A 22,378-nucleotide genomic window follows, 5' to 3' on the forward strand; every position below is an offset into this window, starting at 1 on the left:
AGTATACTGAGGAATAAGTGTATATGTGTTGCCATAATTTATAAATACATAAAGTACAAAAATATTTAATGCAGGTAGTCCTTGACTTATGACCTCAATTGAGCCCAAAATTTCTGTTGCTGTGAGACATTTGTTAAGTGAATTTTGCCACATTTTGCGATGTTTCTTGTCATAGTTGTTAAGTGAATCACTGAAATTGTTAAGATAGTAAGATGGTAATTAAGTGAATTTGGCTTCCCTATTGATTTTGCTTGTCAGAAGGTCACGAAAGGTGATCACATGACCCTGGGACACTGCAACTGTCATAAATATGAGTCTGTTGCCAAGCGTCCGAATTCTGATCTCATGACCATGGGGATGGTGCAACAGTTGTACAGCACTTTTTCAGTGCTATTGTAATTCTGAATGGATGAACTGTTGTAAGTCGAGGATGACTTATACTGGATAATTTACTTTCTCAATTTTTCCCTTTTTAACTCTCCATTTATGAACAATGTTAAAGGTTGTACTACCATGTTTCCCCGATAATGAGACCGGGTCTTTTTTTTGCCTCCAAAAGAGGCACCAGGTCTTCTTTTCGGGGGTCTTTTATACTCACCTCCAGCACCGACAGCCCTGCCCAGCAGGTCCACTTCTGGGGCTGAAGGAGCAGCTTCGTTCTGCAGCTGCATTCCAGCCTGCATTTTGCACTCAGGCCTTTCCAGAAGTCCTCTGCAGCTGAGTACTGAGCTATGCTGAGTACCAAGCTATGGACTGAATCCATAGTTTGGTTCTCGGCTGCAGAGAAACTGAGAAATGCAGGCCTGGCTGCAGAAGAAGTGGGCTGACGAGGAGAGGCTGCAAGGTAAATGGGTTTGGGGCATGTGGGACAGCTCCACACCCTCACCCCAGCTTGATTTTTAGGTGTGTGCCTCACCCCAAAGCCACGGCTTATTTTTGGGGTAGGGCTTATTTTCGGGGAAACACGGTATTTTCCTTATGTGTCTTAAAAAGCAGATTCTAAAGCAACTCATTTCTGACAGGTCTCTGGTATCAATTCTATCACCACAGAACTGGATCTTTTTTAGCATAAGCAAGTGAATCAAATTCACTTGTTTTAATCTTTTTAACTGCATACACAGGGAATGCAGGCCATAACAGGGCCAGCAACCCAAAAATAATTAACACTACATAGAAAGAGGCCATAAACTCATATACAGTTAAGGTTGATTAAAGCCTAGGGAAATTGCATCCCAATTCTACTGATATAAAAATGTAAAATCTTCTTCCAGGTGAACTCAGTTCCTGATAAATTTCATAGATATGTCAATAAATATCCATTGGTAACGATAGAGAACTGATTTGCTAAAGCCTCGTTTATGATTATAGTTATGATCACCCTTGTGACTTGATGCCAGAAAAAATGGCTACTCTTCTAAAGTGCAATTGTTGGAAAACTTTTTTCTATTCTTAGTACTTTTATGTTTTATGGATTAAAAATCGCAAACATGCACATACACCAACTTTTGGAACAAGTTACATTAACTTTTTCATTTTCAAACATTTTCCTAGCTTGACGCTTGACACTCATCATTCTCCAAAGCAGAGTACTTTGGGAGTTATACAAGTACTGTCTTATCACTATCACTATTTATTTTCTAATTCTGAACTTTTTTCTTCAGTAAAAAAGACATCGTGAATATGATTATTACGGCAACAGTACCATATTGCTGCAACAAACAAACATGACTAACTGACAATTTTCCAAGATACTTATATTAACAGACATAAAGAAGTTTCATTTCTTGTTTCTTGTCATTTTCTCTTAATGAGGAATTGTAATTTGTGGATTTATTCCACAAACTCCTAATATCATTCAGACAGCAGAAATAATGTACATAAAAAAAATGGAAGGACATTTTAAAGTAGGAAAAAACTGAAACAGATTCTCCCCTCCCTTTTTTTGTAGAGCTGAATTCCCTCTTAATTAAATTTTGGAACATATTGCTAAGGCAGCTTGAGTCAAGAAAGCTAAACTATAGGGGTGAATATATAACGATGTAAATTTGAGAATTCTGAAATTAGTTAAATAGTTATATGAGAAAAACAGACACAAAAGTCATAAACTCATAGCTGAAATAGCTTACAACTGAAACAGCTAAGTAACAAACATCCATGCTAGAAGGCAGGGCTAAAAGGTCAGGAAAAGAAAGCTAATAAAAACTAGCTATGCCAAGTAACTATAAGAATAATAGGCAATTTTAAATTGTTAGACTTCCAAACAAAATGGATGTGGGGGGAAGTCAAATATTTCATGTATTTAAAAATGATGATGATGATGATGATGATGATGATAGTTGGAAGGGACTTTGGAGGTCATCTAGTACCAACCGCCTGCTCAGGCAGGAAAGCCTATACCATATTCACACACTAGATCTACATAACCAAGTAAACTGAATAAATTAGCAATGCAGAGAGCCCATTTGGTGCAATTGGTTAAAGTGCTAGTCTAGAAACCATGAGACTATGATAGTTCTAGACCAAACATGTCAAACACAAGGCCCATGGGCTGGATCCGGCCCAGAGAGGGCCCAGATTTGCCCCCCCGGGCTGTCCCAGAAATGGCAAGGGACTGGCCCCCGCTGCCCCAGCCCTGGCCCACCCCAACCCAGCTGGGCACCCTCCCGACGCACACACAGGAAACAGTGAGCGCTCAGGGGCTGGTGGTATGCAGCAGCAGCTGCAGCTCATTTGCCTCAGCCTGCCCCTCCCCTCCCAGCCTAACCCATCACGCCTGGCCACGTCCCACTTTGCCGGGCCTCTCCTTGTCCGGCTCTGCTTTGCTGTGCCGCGCCACGCCTTTCCTCGCTTGGGCCATAGCGTTCTGTAAGCCTAGCACCCATGGCACGCCTGGCCTGTGGGATGAAAGGTGTGGAGATGGGAGTGCGCAGTGGCACAATCCGAGCATCAGTCGGCTCCCAGTCGCCCTCTCCGCCATGTGCTAGGGCTGGAGAGAACGCAGCAGTCATGCAGAGCCGCAGCCTGGAACTGCCGGCACCCAGCAACCTGTGAACCTGTCGCGGCTGGAGAGAAAGGGTGAGGAAAAAGCAGGAAGGGTTTCTGTGTGTTTGTGTGAAAGAGAGAGAGAGAGAGAGGGGGACAGAGAGAGACAGAGAGAGTGAGACAGAGAGCCAGGAGGGCAAGAGGAGGAGGAAGCCGAGGTGTTACAAAAAAGGGGAGCTTCCCCCTTTCTCTTTTTTTTAACCTCCTTCCACTCCGTTCAGGTACAGCTAGAGGAAAAGGATGAGAAGGGGGAGAAAGCAGGGAGAGGGAGGGAGGGAGGGAGAGAGAGAGAGATTGAGCTAGTAGGGAAGTGAAAGTGTGGAGAAGGGGCATTGTCTTACCTGAACGCCTTTTCTCAGCATGATGATGGAGAATCCACGAATGGGTTTAGACTGTCTTCCTGCCCAATTAGACTAAGTCTGACAAAGTAGCCACACCTCCTGCTGGGTCCTGTGCTTCCCAGACACGATGAAGGCGAAGCTATTGACGATAGTCCGATGTGTTGGCTCCCCTACCCCTAACACGGGCCGACGGACCTAAAGGGGTGGGTGTGGATTCTTCATCATCATGCTGAGAATAGGCGTTCAGGTAAGACAACGCCCCTTCTTCAGCATGAGGATGGAGAATTCACGAATGGGACATACCAAAGCTACCCTATCCCTATGGGAGGGAATCAGTCTGGGCCTGTGTTCCACTTGATGGCACCACTTGCTGAAGCACTCTCCGGCCGAATGAAGCTTCCACGGAGGCAAATCTGTCCAGCTTGTAATGCCTCACGAATGGGGAAGGCAAGGACCAGGTCGCCGCCCTACAAATATCCCCAATGGATGCCTGTGAGGCCCACGCTGCTGATGTTGCAGCGCTGCGGGTGGAGTGAGTGGTGATATGGCTTGGAAATGACAGGGAATGCGACTGGTACGCTCTTGCAATGCATGCTTTGATCCACCTGCCTATCGAAGACGAGACCTTCTGTCCCATGGACAGGTTGAAAGGAAATAAAGAGCGCTTCCGACTTGTGAAAGGCTGAAGTCCGCTTGAGGTAATGGCGCAATGCCCTTCGAACGTCGTCCAAGGTGTGCCATTGGCGCTCCAATGCGTGAGATGGGCGAGGACAAAAATTTGGGAGAATCACCTCCTATGATCTGTGGAACAGAGAATTTACCTTCGGTATGAAGGAGGGATCCAGTAGGAGGACCACTCTGTCATTGTGAAAAACGCATAGGTCCTCGCGCTCCAACGCGTGGGATGGGCGAGGACAAAAATTTGGAGAATCACCTCCTGCGATCTGTGGAATAGAGAATTTACCTTCGGTATGAAGGAGGGATCCAGTCGTAAGACCACCCTGTCATTGTGAAAAACGCATAGGTCCTCTCTGACAGAGGAGGGTGGCCAGTTCCGAGATGTGTCTGGCCGACATGATAGCTATGAGGAAGGCTATCTTCATGGTTAAAAACCGTAGTAAAAATGTCTTGATGGGCTCAAAAGGTGGCGAGGTTAAGGCTTGCAAGACTCATGGGAGTTCCCAAGAGGGATAACGATGAACCACGGGTGGCCTGGTATTATTTGCGCCCTTGATAAAGGACCGCATCATTGGGTGCTGAGCCAATGGCATTGAATTGTCACATGTAAACACCGTGGATAAAGCCACCACCTGCCTGCGGATGGTATTGGGTGCCAAGCCTTTGTTGAGCCCCTCCAGTAAATATTCAAGGATTTTCGGGATGGTTATAGTCAATAAATCGAGGTGGTTCCTTGTGCACCAGTGGCAAAAGTTCTTCCACGAGGAGTTGTAGATCCTGTTGGTTGAGGGGCATCTTGCGGCCTGAATCATGGAGATAACGCCCGCCGGGTAGGACTCTCGTGTCAGGAGCTGCCGTTCAAGTGCCAGGCGGCTAACTGGAGCCATTGAGGGTCCGGGTGCTGAAGGGCCCCCTGACTGAGTGCCACATGATCTGGAGGAATCCTCCACTGCAGAGAGATGGAAAGGCTCACGAGGTTGGCAAACCACGGTCGTCTCGGCCAGTGTGGAGCAACTAATATCACCTCTGCCCGTTCCTGTAGTATCTTCCGGATAACGGCCGGGAACAAAGGGAGATGGGGAAAGGCATAAAGCAGGCCTTCGGGCCATGAACTGCGGAGGGTGTCCGCCTGCTCCGCCCCTGGAGATGGGAACCGGGAGAAAAACTTCAGGAGCTGGGCATTCGACGGGGAGGCGAACAAGTCCAACACTGGGAGTCCGAACCTCTCCGAAATCTCCCTGAATAGATCGGGACGCAGGCGCCACTCTGAGTGGTCCACTGTCGACCTGCTCAAGGAATCCGCCTGCTGGTTTGCCTCTCCTGAGATGTGCTCTGCTTTGAGGGAGGAGAGGTTGGTTTCTGCCCAAGAACTCAGCAGCTGGGCCTCGATCATGAGGAACCTGGACCGGGTACCCCCCTGCCGGTTCACATGGGTTTTCGCTGCCACATTATCTGTGAGCACCAGGACATGTTGTCCCGCCACCGTCGCTGAAGTGACGCAGTGCAAGATGTATGGCCCTGAGCTCTAGCCAGTTTATGTTGTGTTTGAGGTCCGATTGTGACCATCGGCCCTGAGCTAACTGTGACTGTAGGTGTGCCCCCCAGCCGAACAGACTGGCGTCCGTCGTTAGGGTAAGTCTGGCTGGTTCCTTGAATAGGGATCCTTTGGCTACTGCTGGGGAAGTCCACCACTGAAGAGACTCTAGGGTTTGAGGAGGAACAATTACCCTCTTGTTGGAAGAGCTGGTGCCCTGTGTCTGAAATGGGAGTAGGAACCATTGAAGGGTTCTGGAGTGTAGTCTGGCCCATGGCACTATCCCCATACAGGAAACCATCTTTCCTAACAGTTGGGAAAGTGTGGCAGTACTTGATTCTGCTGAGCACCCAGGTATCTGTGGTGGTGGCCTCCCATTCGCGAATGAAGGTGAGTTTACCGCCTATGGGGAGGACCGTCCTGGAGTCACTTGTTTCTTCTGAAGGGTCGGCCTCCCGTGCCTCGAAAGGGCCGCTTGGCCTGGAATTGTTGTCATGGCCTTGGAGCGGGGCGTTCCGATTGGTGGTCAGGTCTGGAGTGGAAAGGGCGAGGAGACTGACCCCACTCAGATCCTGATCGAAATGGCGGCCTACGTGAGTACGGGTTGGACCGCCTGTCCGCCCTTCTGTTAAGGTGGGCCAACACCTTATGCTTGTCCGTTTTCCACCAGGTAAGGGTTGAGCGCCTCTCCAAATAGTTGCCCGCCTCGATAGGGGATGGTTGCCAGGCGCCACTTTGATTTTAAGTCCGCTCGCCATTGCTTGAGCCATAGGAGCCTGCGGGCTGTGACGTTAGAGGCTATGGCTCGGGATGAAAATCTGGCGGCGTGTAGTGATGTGTCCGCTATGTATTCGGATGTGGCCACTAACTTACCCAGATTCTGATGAGCACGAACCTGGTCCGGGGGAATCATGGCTTGCAGCTCTCGGAGCCATATAATGGAAGTCCTGGCAAAGAAGGAGGTGGAAGGGGATGCCTTCATCGACCATACCGAGGCTTGGTGAGACCTGCGTAAGGAAAACTCAGATTTTCTGTCCTCTGCTTTTAAGGCCTCAGCCATGTCTCCAGACACCGTGGAAGAAGAAAAAATTGGTGTTAGTGAATCATCAATGGTCGGAACTTCCAAGAGTTCTGACAAGGCCGGAGTAACATTGAATAACTTTTTGTCCATCCCCCCCAGTGATGGGAGGGTGCCAGGAGTCCCCCATTGCTTTTGAATGGTGTTCAGGAAAAAGGGGGGACAAGGGATATGTCTTTCCGTAATCGTGGGCTCGGAGAAGAGAGGCTTTGAGTCCTGGCTGGTGGAAGGAACCAGTTGGGGTTCCTGATCAGGGGAAATCTTGGCTGAGGTAGTTGCCTTCAGTAGAAGTGACTTAAATAGGCCTGGGTCAAATAGGCCAACGGAGAGGGGTCTGGAGCAGACTCCTCATCTTTGGATAATTGGGTGTCTATTGACCCGCACTCCTCGGGACCTGTGTCTCTGTCCTGAGAGGAGTGATCAGACGAGACAGATTCAGGATATCCTGGGGTTTCCGCCCGGTAGTGAGAAGGAGTCGTGGGTGTCATGAATTCTGGCCTGGGCCTCTGGTTGCCATGCCTTGGGCAAACGCTTGAGCGAGTAACGCTTGCAGCTACTCTGGCCACACCCCTTAGGGCTCAGTGGAAGAAGGCCGGCCGCTGTGGGTATGAATGTGGCCTCTGGCACCGATTGGACCCTGGGTGAAGAGGCCACCCATTCGGGGCTTGTCCCGATTGAGAGGCGGGCCTTCTCCCTGTCTGGCCTCACCTACCGGGGACCAGGCCCGTTGAGCTAGGGAGCCGGATGGGGCCAGCTGGTGTTAAATAGTGAACCATCATGTGGGACCTGGGGAGCATGGACCGTCTCACTTGTGTTCAGTTGTTGAGCCTTGGAGAATTGCTTCTCCAAGGCTAGATGTCTCCTGCTGGCTTCCTTCTCTGCCGCCTTAGAGGGCTTCTTGCCAGGAACAGCTTTGGCCTTGGCCTTAAGCTTTCCTGCAGCCTCCAACCTGAAGGACTTGGGATTCCCTGGCACGGGAGTGCCAGGCTCACCCTGCGTGGTCTGAGGTGCCACGTTGTTTGCCATCACAACTGAAATCCTTCAGTGTTGCTCTGAGAAGGATCTCAGGATATTGGAGCAGAGCACTGGGTATGGTTGTGGTCCCAGATACTGGCAGAGCCAGTAATTGCTCTAGACCGCAGGTCGGCAACCTACGGCTCCAGAGCTGCATGCGGCTCTTTGAGCCTTCCCCAGTGGCTCCCAGCCTCCTCTGCCATTTGCAGAGAGAGAGAGAGAGAGAGAGAGAGAGAGAGAGAGAGAGAGAGAGAGAGAGAGAGAGAGAGAGACACACGCACACACTCTCTCTCTCTCTCTCTCTCTCTCTCTCTCTCTCTCTCTCTCTCTCTCTCTGTGTGTGTGTGTGTGTGTGTGTGAAAAAGAGTGGACTCACGATGTTCTCCGACGAGCTGAAAAGCTTATTTGGGCGGGGCTCATCCCTGTGCTGCGGAAGCAGGAAGGGCAGGAGAGAACTAGATAGCCCAGCTATGCTGACTCAGGAATTCTGAGAGTTGAAGTCCATGAGTCATAAAAGAGCTGAGGTTGCCTACCCCTGAGTTTGTTGGAGAACAGCTTGAAGCCAGCTTGCCAGGTGAGCAGAAGATTGGAGAGAGGGAGAGAGAGGGGGGAAGAGAAAGAGAGAGGGAGAAGGAGAGGGAGAAAGAGATAGGGAGAGAAAGAGAGAGAGAAAGAGAGGGGGAGAGGAAAGAGGGGAGAGAGAGACCCTTTTGACATCTAAAATGAAGATAACACTGCATATATCCTTTTTACCTTTATTATAGGTGTGTATGTACGTATGTGTGTGTGTATATATATATATATGTGTGTGTGTGTGTATATATGTATGTGTATATATGTGTGTGTGTGTATGTGTGTGTGTGTGTGTGTGTATGTATATGTGTACACACACACACACAATAAAGGTAAAAAAGGATATATGCAGTGTTATCTTCATTTTAGATATCAAAAGGGTTTTGAGGCTCCCAGTGTTTTGTTTTCGGTGGGAAACGGGTCCAAGTGGCTCTTTGAGTGTTTTGGGTTGCCTACCCCTGCTCTAGACTATGGTGGACGCTGGACCGGTAGGCCTCTCTCACACCAAATACTCCTGATGGCTTTTTATCGATGCCTGAGAGCGCACTGATAGCGCAGTGATCAGGCGGACGGGGCGGCCAAAACCACAATTTGGCGAGCGCCAGCACACACGTCCCTTGTTAGTGGTAGCAGATCACCCTGGTGATAAGTGTCTGCCTTCCTTTGATGTTGTGAGGTTTAGATGTGGCAATTTAATAATACTGATTTATTTAATATTAATTTAATTAATTTAATTATTAAATTTATTTGATATTGTTAATCTAATACTGGCCTGACTAGCTGAAGATCAGGCCGGCTTGGGGCAGATCATCTGATCTGGACCGAGGGCTAGTGTCTCCGTTGCTGATTCTTGCCGATCAGCTGGTCTCCAGCTGAAGTGGCAAATTTGAAACTACAAAGCTGTGCTGGCCGCATGGTCCAAGATGGCGGCCACGAGCCAAAGGCGGATGTGCAGAGGAGTCCTTAGGGCCGAGGCTCAGCTGTCGAGCCTCCTCTGGCCTGAAGACTAGTGTCCCTGCTGCTGATTCTACCGATCAGCTGGCCTCCAGCTGAAGCGGCAAGTTTAAAAACAGCAAGGCTGCGCCAGCCGCATGGGCCAAAATGGCGGTCGCGCGCCAAAAAACGGGAGCGCAAAAGAGTCCTTGGGTCCGAGGCTCTGCTGGCGAGCTTCCTCTGACCCAGATATATTGCCCCTGCCGGTCCCCTGCAGGCGTTGGCTAAGAGGGGGCTAACCATGCGGTTCAAAAAGATGGCGGCCGCGATCGGCACGCCAAAACGGGACCGCCGCTGCAGCCTAATGCCGGCGCTCAGCCGGTCAATTCTCAGCTGTCCAGCCCTCAGCTGGCTTGGCAAGGGCCTCCATTCCCTGCCGAGAACACTGAGCCCAGGGCTTGAAAATTTAATGGATTTTAAATTAAATTAAGTAAAACTAAAATTTGGATTAAATTTAGTCCTGATCTCGTTGGGAATAGGAGACCCTGGGCGTGGGGGCAGCGCTGATCCCCGCGCTGGAATTAAGGAAGAGAATCCACGAAGGGGAAAAAAGGAAAGTTACAACCTGTCCAGAAGTCTGATAAGGGAGCCAACCACAATCGTGTCCTGCTGGGCTGAAGACTAAGTCGTGTGTGGGAAGCACAGGACCCAGCAGGAGGCGTGGCTACTTTGTCAGACTTAGTCTAATTGGGCAGGAAGACAGTCTAAACCCATTCGTGGATTCTCCATCCTCATGCTGGAGAACTGGGAGCGTTGCAGAGTAAGCAAACTTACAAAGAGGGGATCTCCCCTCTCTCTCTCTCTCTCTCTCTCTCTCTCTCTCTCTCTCTCTCATACACACAAACGTGCTGCATCAGGGAGGTGGTGTGCGGACAGGCAAGAGAGCAAACTTTGTGGTCTATTCTTGCTGCCTTGCCTCCCTAAAATCCAGGCAATAATAGAAGTCTTTGGACTGAATGGGAAGTTAAGAGGAATTGGTGTGAGTTGAAATTCAAAGGCTGAGTCAACTCCCCCCCCCCCAATTATTTTGTCAGAGACGTGGAAAGTGTTTCTTGCTCCTACTTCCCCTCATCTGCTCTTTTATAATTTAATCCAGCCTTACCCAAACTAATGTCTTTTGGGTGTCATGGACCATAGTTCCCATCATCCTGTAGCTATGCTGGCTAGAAATGCAATGCTTTCTCTGCAATATGCATCTAGGAGGCAGTAGGTCTGTGGGATTTAGATGTATTTAAACATTTGTTTCTTCTGCCTAATTTATTAAATCAACATCTAATTCAAAATTAAGTTTCTGAGAAATCCAGGGTGGTTTACAAGAAAACTCTCAAAGACAGCTGTTGTAAAGCATCACTAGCACTGCTTAAAACAATATTAAAAGTATGTATTTTAAGAAAGAAAAATATTAGTAGTAATTTACTTAGTGCTGTTTGACCATAAAATGTGTTGTTGTTCTACATATGCCTGGCTGAACAGTGTGTTTGGAATTGCCTCTAAACGGGTGAGGGATGCACTGTTCATATTTTCCTCGGGAGAAATTTCTATAATTGGGGTGCTCTGAGAAGGCTCTGCTCGTGGCCACTATTCTATAAACCAAACCAGGGGGACCTTCTGTTCTAAATGGATGGTAAACAAAGATGATTAGGGGGCTGGAGGCTAAAACATATGACAAATGTTTGTGGGAATTGGGTATGTCTAGCTTACTGAAAAGGACTAGGGGTGGTGACATGATAGCAGTGTTCCAATATTTGATGGGCTGCCACAGAGAAGAAGGGGTCAACCTATTTTCCAAAGCATCAGAAGGCAATAATAGATGGAAACTAATCAAGAAGAAAACCAGTATAGAACTAAGGACTTGTGAAAACAATTAACCAGTGAAAAGGCTTGCCTTCAGAAGTTGTGGATGCTCCATCACTGGAGGCTTTTAAATAGAGATTGGATATTCCATTGTCTGGAATGGTATAGGTCCCCTGCTTGAGCAGGGGCTTGGACTAAAGACCTCAAAGGTCTCTTCCAACTCTCTTATTCTTTGAGAGAAGTGCTACCAATCTCTCTCCCTCCCCTCGTCCCTTCCTGGACACAGAGAGAGGGAGGGAGGGAGGGAGGGAAGGAAGGAGGGGAGGGAAACAGGAAGAAAGGGAAGGAAGGAAAGAAGAAGATAGGAATGAAAAGGAGGGAAGCAGGGAAGGAGAGGAGGGAGGAGAGAAGGAAGGAAGGAAGGAAGGAAGGAAGGAAGGAAGGAAGGAAGGAAGGAAGGAAGGAAGGAAGGAGATTGGAATAAGAGGGAGGGAAGGTCTAAGGGAAGTCCTGCCTTACCACTTGACCACCAGCAGCCATGCTGCCCTTTCGCCATCCCCTGGTGGTCTCCCATCCTATTGCTGAGGATGCTTTGGTTACAAAGCTAGGTCTCCTTGCATGGAGGAGTGGGCCTTCCTCTGACCCACGCACTTTGCCCTCCTGCACCCACCATGAGCAACCTGGCCAAGGAGGGTGAGCACAGCAGCAGCAGCCTTGAGGAGGTGGTAAGCACAGCTGGGCATCCCCTCGGGGAAGTGCGGCTAGGCTAGGCAGGGCTATGGGGTCCTGGTGCTATGGGAGCTCAAGGATCGGGCTGGGCGCTTGACCTCCGCTATCCAGGGCTCCGGGCAGTCCATGCCACCGTCCAGGGGCCCCCTGCACGGCCTGAGGCTCAGTGAGGCTCCTCCAGTGGACCATGCCCCGGCGCTCACCCCAGTCCCACCCCCCTTCCGCCAGAGACCCTCGGATCTTCCCCACTCCTTCCAAGCCCTGCACAGGTGCCCAATGCGAGTGACGAGTTAGCCACGCTCACCCAGTAGACCACGCCCATGCCAACCATGCCCACCCAGCCCCCCGAGGGCAACTATAATGCTGATGCGGCCCTCAATGAAATTGAGTTTGACACCCCTGTTCTAGACCTTCCTTAGGCATGAGCACCAGCCAGGTGACGTTGAGCCAGTCATTCTCTTTTAGCCCAACCTACCTCAGAGCTGTTGTAGGGGAACAGAAGGCAGGAGTATTGGGTATATGTTCACAACCTTGAGTTATATATAAAGAGATAGGATAAAAATGTAATAATAGTAATAGTAAGAATAATAATAATAATTGCATATACATTTATAGATACCATATAATAAAATTAAGATTCAAGAAATTGTTTCATTTTCTTTAAATTGTACAATAATCTAGAATAAATTACTTTGTTCCAATATAATTAATAAGTCACATAATAACTGATTCTTGAGGAACATTTTTAAGTGAATCTCCAAACAGTTTTTGGAATTATTAAACTAATTTTAGGAACTGGCCATGAACATGAGGTCCGCAAGCAAGCTTAAAATGGAGCATTTTATTGATTGTTTTCATCTCTGTTGTCACCTTAGCTTCAGAGAAAATCATAGTGCTGTAAATATTGTGACATACAGAATAGCATTATGTAATAGTTATAGTATGGTAAGAATATTAGGACATCAAAACATGGTGGAATTATATTTAAGACACTGTAATAAGAAGTATTTAGGGAGAAAGTGTTCCGAGTTATTTCTAGCTGCTATATGATCTGAACAAGGTCATGCAATCAAACTAAACAAGGTATGTTGTTTTAAAAGAATTTCGAATTGACACATTTAATTGATTTTGCTGACAGGTTGTAAAACTTTTATATTCCTCTGAAAGAAATTACAATTCATCCATTTTATACTGATTTCCTCAAGAAATAAATACAAAACAAGAAATAAATACAAAACAAATAAATAAATACAAAACATGTATATTAATGTATATCAATATGTTAGATTTACAATTTTAGGAGGGAAAATCCCATGATTAGGATAAGTAGAAATGTTACTGAAAATAAAAATGCCAATTTTATAATGCTCTTTTACAAACACATGGTTTGTCCTGTATTAATTCTTCTGGTCACATTTGGAAAAAGATGCAACAGAGAAAAAAAGACAAGTGCCCAATCAAAATGATCAGGGCTTCAAATACTTCTTTCTAGGAAAAAAAAGTTAGAAGGTTTGAGACTCTACCTTGGGGAAAAAAATAACCAAATGGAGACATAACAGAAAAGTATTAAATCATACTTGGGGTACAGAATACAAAAAGAGAAAAAGTTTTTCTATTTTCAAAAGACTAGGAATAGGGCTACCCAACAAAGCTGACTGTAAGATTTAGAAAAGAAAAAGAAAGCATCTATTTACAGAGTATAACCAACCTGTTGCAAACATTACAGGGTAGTAAAGACCATTGGTTTTAAAAGAGAACTGGTAAAATAATGAATATTTGACAGAGCTCAGCCTCAATCTTATCTTACACTTCTAAGTATTAATTGCAATGGAACAGTAAAAAAAATATGACTCCTCCTTTTGAGAAGCGCATGGGTGGCCACTGTGAAACAAAGTGGTGGGCTTAAAATAGGTCTTGGCTGCATCTAATGCAGCTATTCTTATGTACTTCATCTATAAAACAGTCATGTTCAAAAACACAAATAAACAAAAACTCAGGAACTGAAAAATTATTCAATGAGAAAATATTACAAAAATGTTATATCTTTTGTAATATTTTCCTTCTGTTCATCCTTGTTTGAGAATTTAAGCTGTTTCTAAAATCTGCCTATTCTTTATTTTGAAAAAAATGCTAAAATATACTAATTACTGCAGAACCACCCAAAAAATATGAGCATCAGCAAAAAATATCTGGAGAAATCTTATCACTTATTTTGCAAAATTCAAGAAACCAGGATTTTTTATGATAGGAGGAAGACTCAGCTTGCTTCTGAAGTACAAGGTTGACTGTGATTCTATTATCTCAATATATCAAAAACAATGGAAGAGGGAAAAAATGAAGAGCTATATAGGAGGATCCACAGAACAGATGCTACATGTATCTGTGTTACAAAAGCCCTTCAAAATTTACTAGTTTGTGCTAATCTGTATAATGGAAATCTTAGCAATTTATCATAACTTCAAACTAACAAAATGTTCTAAAACAACAGAGTCCTTCATTGCTGAATACAGTATACCTACAACTATCTCTAAAAGATGCTACGATTACAAAGCTATATTTGTCATAAATAAATAAAAATATATTACTGGCCTTGAAAACTTTTTACAGCAGAAAGGATTGGAGGGATGTGCATTATCTTAGAGTCATATTCTTCCTATCTGAGGGTTCATTTTTATTTAGGGAAATAGATGCTGGGTTCATAGGAGCTTTAATATTGGATGCTACAAAAATTGGCACTTTTCTTCCTGTACAAATACTTACATGAAGCTGCCTGGAGAGGTCCATCAGCATGAGGTGAAATATCATCAGTATACAGATGATACTCAATTATATATTTCCACCTTAAGCCAAACAGTGATGCAACAGTGGCCCTGATCTGTTGTTTGGGGACTATGAGAACCTGAGTGTTGGAAAGTATATTCTGGCTAAAACATAGCAAAATGGACTGAGCTGGAAATACTTCCACTCTAGATGGAGGAGTCACAATCCTGGGAGTTCTTCTGGACTCAGAACTAACTTGTGGAGAGCCTTTGCACAATTACATTTTATGTGCCAGGTCTGACATGGTCACTCATGTCGTTATCAACTCACAGCTGGACTATTGTAATTTGTTCCACATGGGGCTGCCGTTGAAGATTATTCATATTGGATAACTTCAATTTTCATCTCCCAGCCTCCGGGATTTGCTTCAGTAGTGGGTTCATGTCGTCCATGGCAGCCATGGGCTTGCCTTAGGTTACATGTGCAGTCATAGTCTGGACCTTGTTTTTGAGCAAAGGTGGGTTCAAAAAGTCTGAGTAAGAAAAAAAAAGCAAATAGGAGACCCTATACCATTTTAGATAAATGACTGGTCCAGTCCCTTCTTTAAAGCCTCCAGTGTTGGAACACCCACAACTTCTGAAGGCAAGCTGTTCCACTGGTTCAGATGCCATAATGTGTCTACATCTAGTAATATCAGAACTGTGCAAGGAATGATATTCCCTGGGATAGTCTATGGAAGTGAAAGTTGTACTTTGAAGAAGCAGAATACTGACACTTTTGAATTCTGGCATTGGATAGCATCCTGAGATGGCCACGGACAGTCAAGAAAATAAAATAATGGATCATCAAACAAATTAATTTATAGTTCTCAGTCAAGGCATAAATGACTATCTTGAGCTTTTATGGCTGACAGTGGATTAGAACCTGGGGCTTCCTGCTTTAGTCCAGCATCTTAACCACTATACCATTAATTACTATAACCATTAAGATGCTGGACCAGAGCAGGAAGGCCCAGGTTCTAATCCATCCTCAGTCTTGGAAGTTCATTGTGACCCTGGGCCAGTGACTACCTGATAGAATTGCTCTAGTAGGGATAAATAATCCTTTCTCATTTTTTTCCAGTCCACCAAAGAGATAAACTGTTTTATTTTCAAACTATTAGACAAACCTATTCTTATTATAGCAGATCTTCTACACACCATGGCCCCAATAATGATCATTTATATGTGAACTTGAATCTAGGTTTTCAAATCAATATTCACAATTATAAAAGTTTTTTGCTTTGAAATAATCCATTCTGCTTTGTTTTATTTTTAAAACTATAAAGAACACGAATATTTTGAGATGAAAGGCTGTTTTTTTAAAAAAATAGGAGAAAAAACAGTGTTAAACTGGCAAGACCTCATTCTTCACTGCACATTACAATGGCACAATTTAAAATTCTGTCATACAAGACATTCAGGTGTGTTATATTTTCATTATTTAGCTTCTTTGAAATAGCATATGAAGTAAACTCTTCAGAATAGTACTGAAATTTATCTTCCTAATTCCACTGTTAAAAAGCAGTTTTAAAGAAATTTGCAAAAAATAAATTTCATATTACACAAATAACAATTACATTAAGTCTCTCTTAAAATACTAAGAAACTACTTTTTACATTTAAAAAAAATCACATCAGCATTACCTTAGAAAGTAAAATAAGATTCTCTTGTGTTACAAAAACATTATAGTCTTTTTCTCTCTAGATAAATGGGAACGAAATTCTATAAAGCAGTTTACAATGCTGTTTTTTATCTCTTTATGGAAGATAACTGATCAGGTTAAAAAAAATAATTACAAAGTTATTATGCATCCCCTTTGACATCATGGGAGGGTCTTGGCTCTACATTTAGTCACAATTCTACAGTATTGGATTTCTACTGTACATAAAAGGCTACAAGGTACATTTAGCAGATATTGGGACAGAAGTGTAATTTTGACCTTTGCTCACAAGATAAAACTATCCCTTGGGACAGCCTGTGCCTGAAAATAGCACTGGGGAGAAGAAAATCCAGGATAATTAGTCATATATATCTGTATTATGAGCTTATTACCATTGTTTGTTAACCATATGATTTATTACAAGAGGAATTTGGACTGCATAAAATTTTAAACCAGATCTTTATTATTGAATTTATCATACCTTGATTTCACAATTTGGTCTTAATGCAGTAGCAAAATTTAAAATTCTTCAATTATTATTAGTATGATTCTGAAGAATACTGTGATTGCATGTATAGATAATACTCATCTCACGGCCACAACTGAGCCTGGAATTTTGGTCATAAGTCGAGAGACCACTTGAGCTGACTTGATTTTATGACCATTTTATAATACTTGTTAAGCAAATCACCACGGTCATTAAGAGAATCATGTGGCTGTAAGTCCAAATCCAACTTATTTAATGGCATGTTCTGCCAGAAAACAGCAAACATCATCACAAAATTCAGTCACATGACCAGGAACATTACAATCAGTCGTCAGTTGCCAAGCACTTGAAATGTGATCATGTGACTGTGGTGATGGGGCAGCAGTCTTAACTTCCAAGTCCACTGCAACTTTGAATGGTTTTTAAGTGACCAATCATAAACTGAAAACTACATGTATTATCTGCAGGTAATCCTTAATAAAGAGTTAGAATATACATATTAACAAATCTATGGCTAAATACCTTTAAATTATTAAGAATGTTCTTTATGATCTAGAGAGGAGTCTAATTCAACTATTTTTTCATTGTTTAGCCATATCAGAAAATGTTTTAAAAGGACTTGTTATTAATTTCATTATGCGAAAGTATAAAATGGTTAAGGAAGCACTTTCTCATAATATGGGCTTGTATTATAATTACCCTATTCTGATTTGAAATTTCATTAAAATTTGTTAATATGGTCTTAAAGTGATTGATACAGTTTAAATAAATGAAAGTATATTTAAATTATATACCGTGTTTCCCCGAATATAAGCCCTAACCGGAAAATAAGCCCTAATACATCTTTTGAAACAAAAATTAATATAAGACCCGGTCTTATTTTCGGGAAACATGGTATTAAAAACTTTTACCATATGAATAATTACTGGTTTATAAAGCACAGAAACAGAAAAATGATTACTCTTCAATGTTGGAAAAATAATTTGCAATCCCAGGTTTACATCCTGAATCTCTGGTGCGTGTTCATTTTATTTTTTATGAGTTAGTTGTCTATCAATGTAATACAAGACCAATCAATATTATTTTGCGTGGTCACAGTTGAATGATGTGTTAAAATACTAAACTGAATGACTTCTTGTAGGTAACATGCTTTTATTATTTTATAGCCTCTTTTTTCCTTTCTTTCTGTACATTAAGATGACAAACAGCAAAATTAGAAGATTCTTAATAACTGTACGATAAAATACTATTTCCCTATCTATTTAAATTTCACTGAAGAAGGGAGGTTATCAAATAGAACCAAATGAAGAAATCTGCTCAAGACCAGAACAGATAGATGCAAGTGTTCTGTTCCACATGGAAATGAGAAATTAAATTTGATGTTATTGGGAATGTAACATAAAGAAAAGTTTTATTAGAGATAATGAGGCAGTCAAACATAAAAGGAGGAAATTCAGATATTCATTTACAATTTGTATTATTATTAAATGGATTATCATTTAATTCAACAACTGCGTCAATAATTATATATAAAATTAGCTGACTTTATTAATACCCCACTTCATTCCAGCATGCAAAATTTGCTTATTGAAAACTAAATAAATAAATGTAAATAAAAATTTCTAGTCTAATCAGATTTAATAAGTTTAATACATTTTCAATTTTGAGCTTCTGCTAAGAAACACCTTCAGAAAGTTTCCTGCATGATTTTTTAATCTTTTGATCATATAAATTTTATCTTTGAATTCCTCCATTAGATGAAAAAGATATAAGTACCTAAAAAATAAAAAGCAAGAAGAGATTCTGCTACACATGTGCTTTATCATCATGTTACTGAACATTTGGCAGATTTCCAGATTGCACTTATAGAATCTAAACATGTTTATAATTGGCAATTGTATTAATTACTTTTTTCCAACTTTTACGAATGTTATTTAATAGATCCAGTGACAGAATTACTACAGCATTTGGGTACCATTTCTGCTTTAGATCTAAATCTTCAAAGATATCTGCAGCAATATAAAAGTTACGTAATTTTAAAAGTCACTAAGTATTTGTGTTTTTTTCTTTTATTTTTTGCACTTTGGGCCTCAAATAAAAAATGAGAATATTTCCCTCCTTATTCTCATATTTCAAATATTTACTGAGAAATCCTTAAGAGATAGGATTTACTTCCTTGGAAAATGTACTTGTTTCTACAGATGAAACATTATATTTTCAACTATAGTTTCAAGATTTCTGTTTATAATAATGGTTTACAATCACTTTTAGCCCAGAACATAGAAAAACAGAAAACTGACAGCAGAAAAAGACCCAGCCGTCCATCGAGTCTGCCTTTGAGTTTTATTTAATTTTTGTCAGATGATGGACATGTGTGTTTATCCCAAGTATATTTAAATTCAGTTACTGATGATTGGGCCATTACCTCTGCTGGAAATTGGTTCCAAGCTTCCACTACTCTTTCCGTGAAGTAATACTTTCTAACATTAATTTTGAACTCCTGTCAATTTGAGGTATCTGAATACTTCTTTAGAAATAGCAGGTCACAGGATTCCAAAGATAAACACATTTAAGTACAATCAATTTTAATATGAAAGCGAAGGATATTCTTACATATCATTACCTGAAATATATATACACTTGGCTCAAACATGTTAATATTACAAATCAATGTTAAACTGTAGATGTGTGTAGAACTGTGTAGAAATATAGAAAAATGAAGATTTTTAAGCCGCTATATAATTTATACATACTTATATAAGGATTTTCTATATCGCTCTAGGAAGTCAAGGTTCATACTTATTGGACATACATTCTTAGATCTCATAGATATATTCAACAAGTTTCTGCAATACATCAGTTTCAATTCCAAAAATATGTTTTAGTGTGTGGGAACACAAATGTAGCACTTATCTAAACTCTTCAGTTTTAAATTTCTCAATATTGTACAGTAACCTGTGGAGATCAGTCATTTTATCCTGGGGGAAAATGTAGCTACTTCAAAGAATCAGGGAAGAATAGGGTGCTCTAAAACCAAACCCTATTGATAATATCAACGAGAAACAAATATAAATAAGCAATTAGTTTATTTCTATGAGAAATGTCTCAACAAATCAAACGCTTTCCTAACTACTGTTCATAACAACTACCTTTCACTAAATTAGCAGATTTATTTAATTATTTTTGTTGAATCCATTCTTAATTCAAGATCGTATGTAATTTACAAAAAGTGCTATTTTTAATTAATTAAAATTTTAACCCAACAGCACTCTCTGGGTGATTTACAGTAAAATCTACAGCATCAAATCTGTGTTGTGCTTCATATACCGTGTTTCCTCCAAAGTAAGAAAGTAAGTTTTTGCCTCCAAAAGAGGCACTAGGTCTTATTTTCGGGGGTGTCTTTTATACTCATCTCCGGCACCGACAGCTTTGCCCAGCTGGCCCACTTCTTCTGCAGCTGCTCAGGCTTTCTGGAAGGCCAATGCAGCCTTCCATAGCTCGGTTCTCAGCTGTAGAGGCCTTCTGGAAAGGCCTGTGACTGAGAAATGCAGGCCTGGCTGGAGAAGACACTGCAGAAGAAGTGGGACAGTGAGGCCTGGCTGTGAGGTAAGTGGGTGCGGGGCACGTGGGGCAGATCCGCCCCCCACTCTAGCTTGATTTTTGGTGTGTGCCTTGCTCCAAAAGTAGGGCTTATTTTTGGGGTAGGACTTATATTAGGCCTACCCCAAAAAATCAAGCTTATTTTCAGGGTAGGCCTTACTTTTGGGGAAACAGAGTACTTTCTTGGATATTAGCAGGGTTGTCAGCTATCTTTACTAGCTGCTTTTCTATAATTTACAATGATTTGATCAGCAAATGGTAATATATAAGTAAAAAGCTTCTTCCTAGTGATTACTTCAAATCAAAGGAAGTGAAAAAAGGCTAGGCAGGTGGTGTCCTATGGCAACTCATCTCTCAGCCAAGATAAGGCAATCATTTAACCCAGTGGTTCTTAACCTGGGCGGTACCGCCCCCCAGGGGGCGATTTCATTTTTCAGGGGGGCGATGGAATGAAAAGGGGCGGCGTGGGGGCGATGGAATGAAAAGGGGGCGATAGGGGGCGATGGAGCAAGATGTTTTGGGGACATCTTTGAGCCTTCCCCTGTAGCTCCGAGCGTCCTCCGCCATTTGTAGAGAGAGACAGAGAGAGGCACTTGTGCTTCTCTCTCTCTTTCTCTCTCAAGCGGATTTGCCCCCTCGCAGGGCTCCTGATTGGCCCTGTGCCCAGGCGCCCCGCCCTCTGGGAGAAGCACGGCCAGGAAGTCCCTTTGCCTGGCTGGCCCCATCCGAGGTACACGTGGTCGGGGAACTGCACAGGGAAGCCTGGAATCCCCGCTGGGAGCAGCCAGCCAGAGCCTCTGCTGAGCAGAGCCACAGCCCTGAGAGAGAGCAGCCCCTGCGATCTCCAGCCGCGGGACCATTGGCCCAGCTGGCTGGGAAGGCGCGCCGGAGTCCCGGCTGCTTTGTCAGCGAAGATTGTGAGGTGAGAAGAAAATGGGGGGGAGGAAGGGAGAGGAAAGACAGAGGGAAAGGAGAAAGAGAAAAAGAGAGAGAAAGAGAGAGGAAAGAGAGAGAGAGNCCTGGAATCCCCGCTGGGAGCAGCCAGCCAGAGCCTCTGCTGAGCAGAGCCACAGCCCTGAGAGAGAGCAGCCCCTGCGATCTCCAGCCGCGGGACCATTGGCCCAGCTGGCTGGGAAGGCGCGCCGGAGTCCCGGCTGCTTTGTCAGCGAAGATTGTGAGGTGAGAAGAAGATGGGGGGGAGGAAGGGAGAGGAAAGACAGAGGGAAAGGGGAAAGAGAAAAAGAGAGAGAAAGAGAGAGGAAAGAGAGAGAGAGGAAGCTCAAGTGCCTCTCTCTCCCCCTCTCTTTCTCTCTCCTCACCTGGAGAAAGAATGGGGGAGGGAGGGAGAGGAAAGAGAAAAAGATAGAGAGAAAGAGAGAGAGAGGAAGCTCAAGTGCCTCTCTCTCCCCCCTCTCTCTCTCCTCACCTGGAGAAAGAATGGGGGAGGGAGGGAGAGGAAAGAGAGAGGGAGAGGGGAAAGAGAGAGAGAGAGAGAAAGAGAGAGGAAAGAGAGAGAGAGGAAGTACAAGTGCCTCTCTCTCCCTCTATCTTTCTCTCTTCTCGCCTGGAGAAAGAAGGGGGGAGGAAGGGAGAGGAAAAAGAAAAAGAGAGAGAGAAAGAGAGAGGAAAGAGAGGAAGCGCAAGTGCCTCTCTCTCCCCTCCCCTCTCTCTCTCCTCACCTGGAGAAAGAAGGGGGGAGGGAGGGAGAGGAAAGATTTGACCACCCACCCAGTCTGCTCTAAAGGCACATGAAAACACAGCCCTGAAAATCTCTCATTTTCACTCATTTCAAGCTAGCAGTTGTGGTTCTACGTAGCTTGACTACCTGTTATATATAGATTAAAATGTAATTATAAAAAGTCTCTGAATATTCAAACCTTGCCCAGCCCTCACATCCACAAAATTATTAGCTTTATTCTGGGGGAGAGAAATGAAAGTTTATATAAATTCATTTCACATTTTAAGTGGTCTGCAGTATTGCAAAGTTTAAGAGCCACTTGCAGACTAAATCAATTAAAGTTATGAGCAGTTTATCAGTGGGCATTCCATTTTAA

At 43.4% G+C, this 22,378-nt stretch overlaps 1 protein-coding gene across 1 annotated transcript in view; it reads right to left on the reverse strand.

Annotated features, from left to right (window-relative positions):
• Window positions 1-22,378, reverse strand: part of CNOT2 (CCR4-NOT transcription complex subunit 2) — a 67,188-nt gene that overhangs the window by 36,455 nt on the left and 8,355 nt on the right. The window lies entirely within an intron of this gene.

This window comes from Protobothrops mucrosquamatus, unplaced genomic scaffold, assembly GCF_001527695.2.
Source record: "Protobothrops mucrosquamatus isolate PMUCROS unplaced genomic scaffold, P.Mucros_1.0 scaffold49, whole genome shotgun sequence".
NCBI classification, from domain to species: Eukaryota; Metazoa; Chordata; class Lepidosauria; order Squamata; family Viperidae; genus Protobothrops; species Protobothrops mucrosquamatus.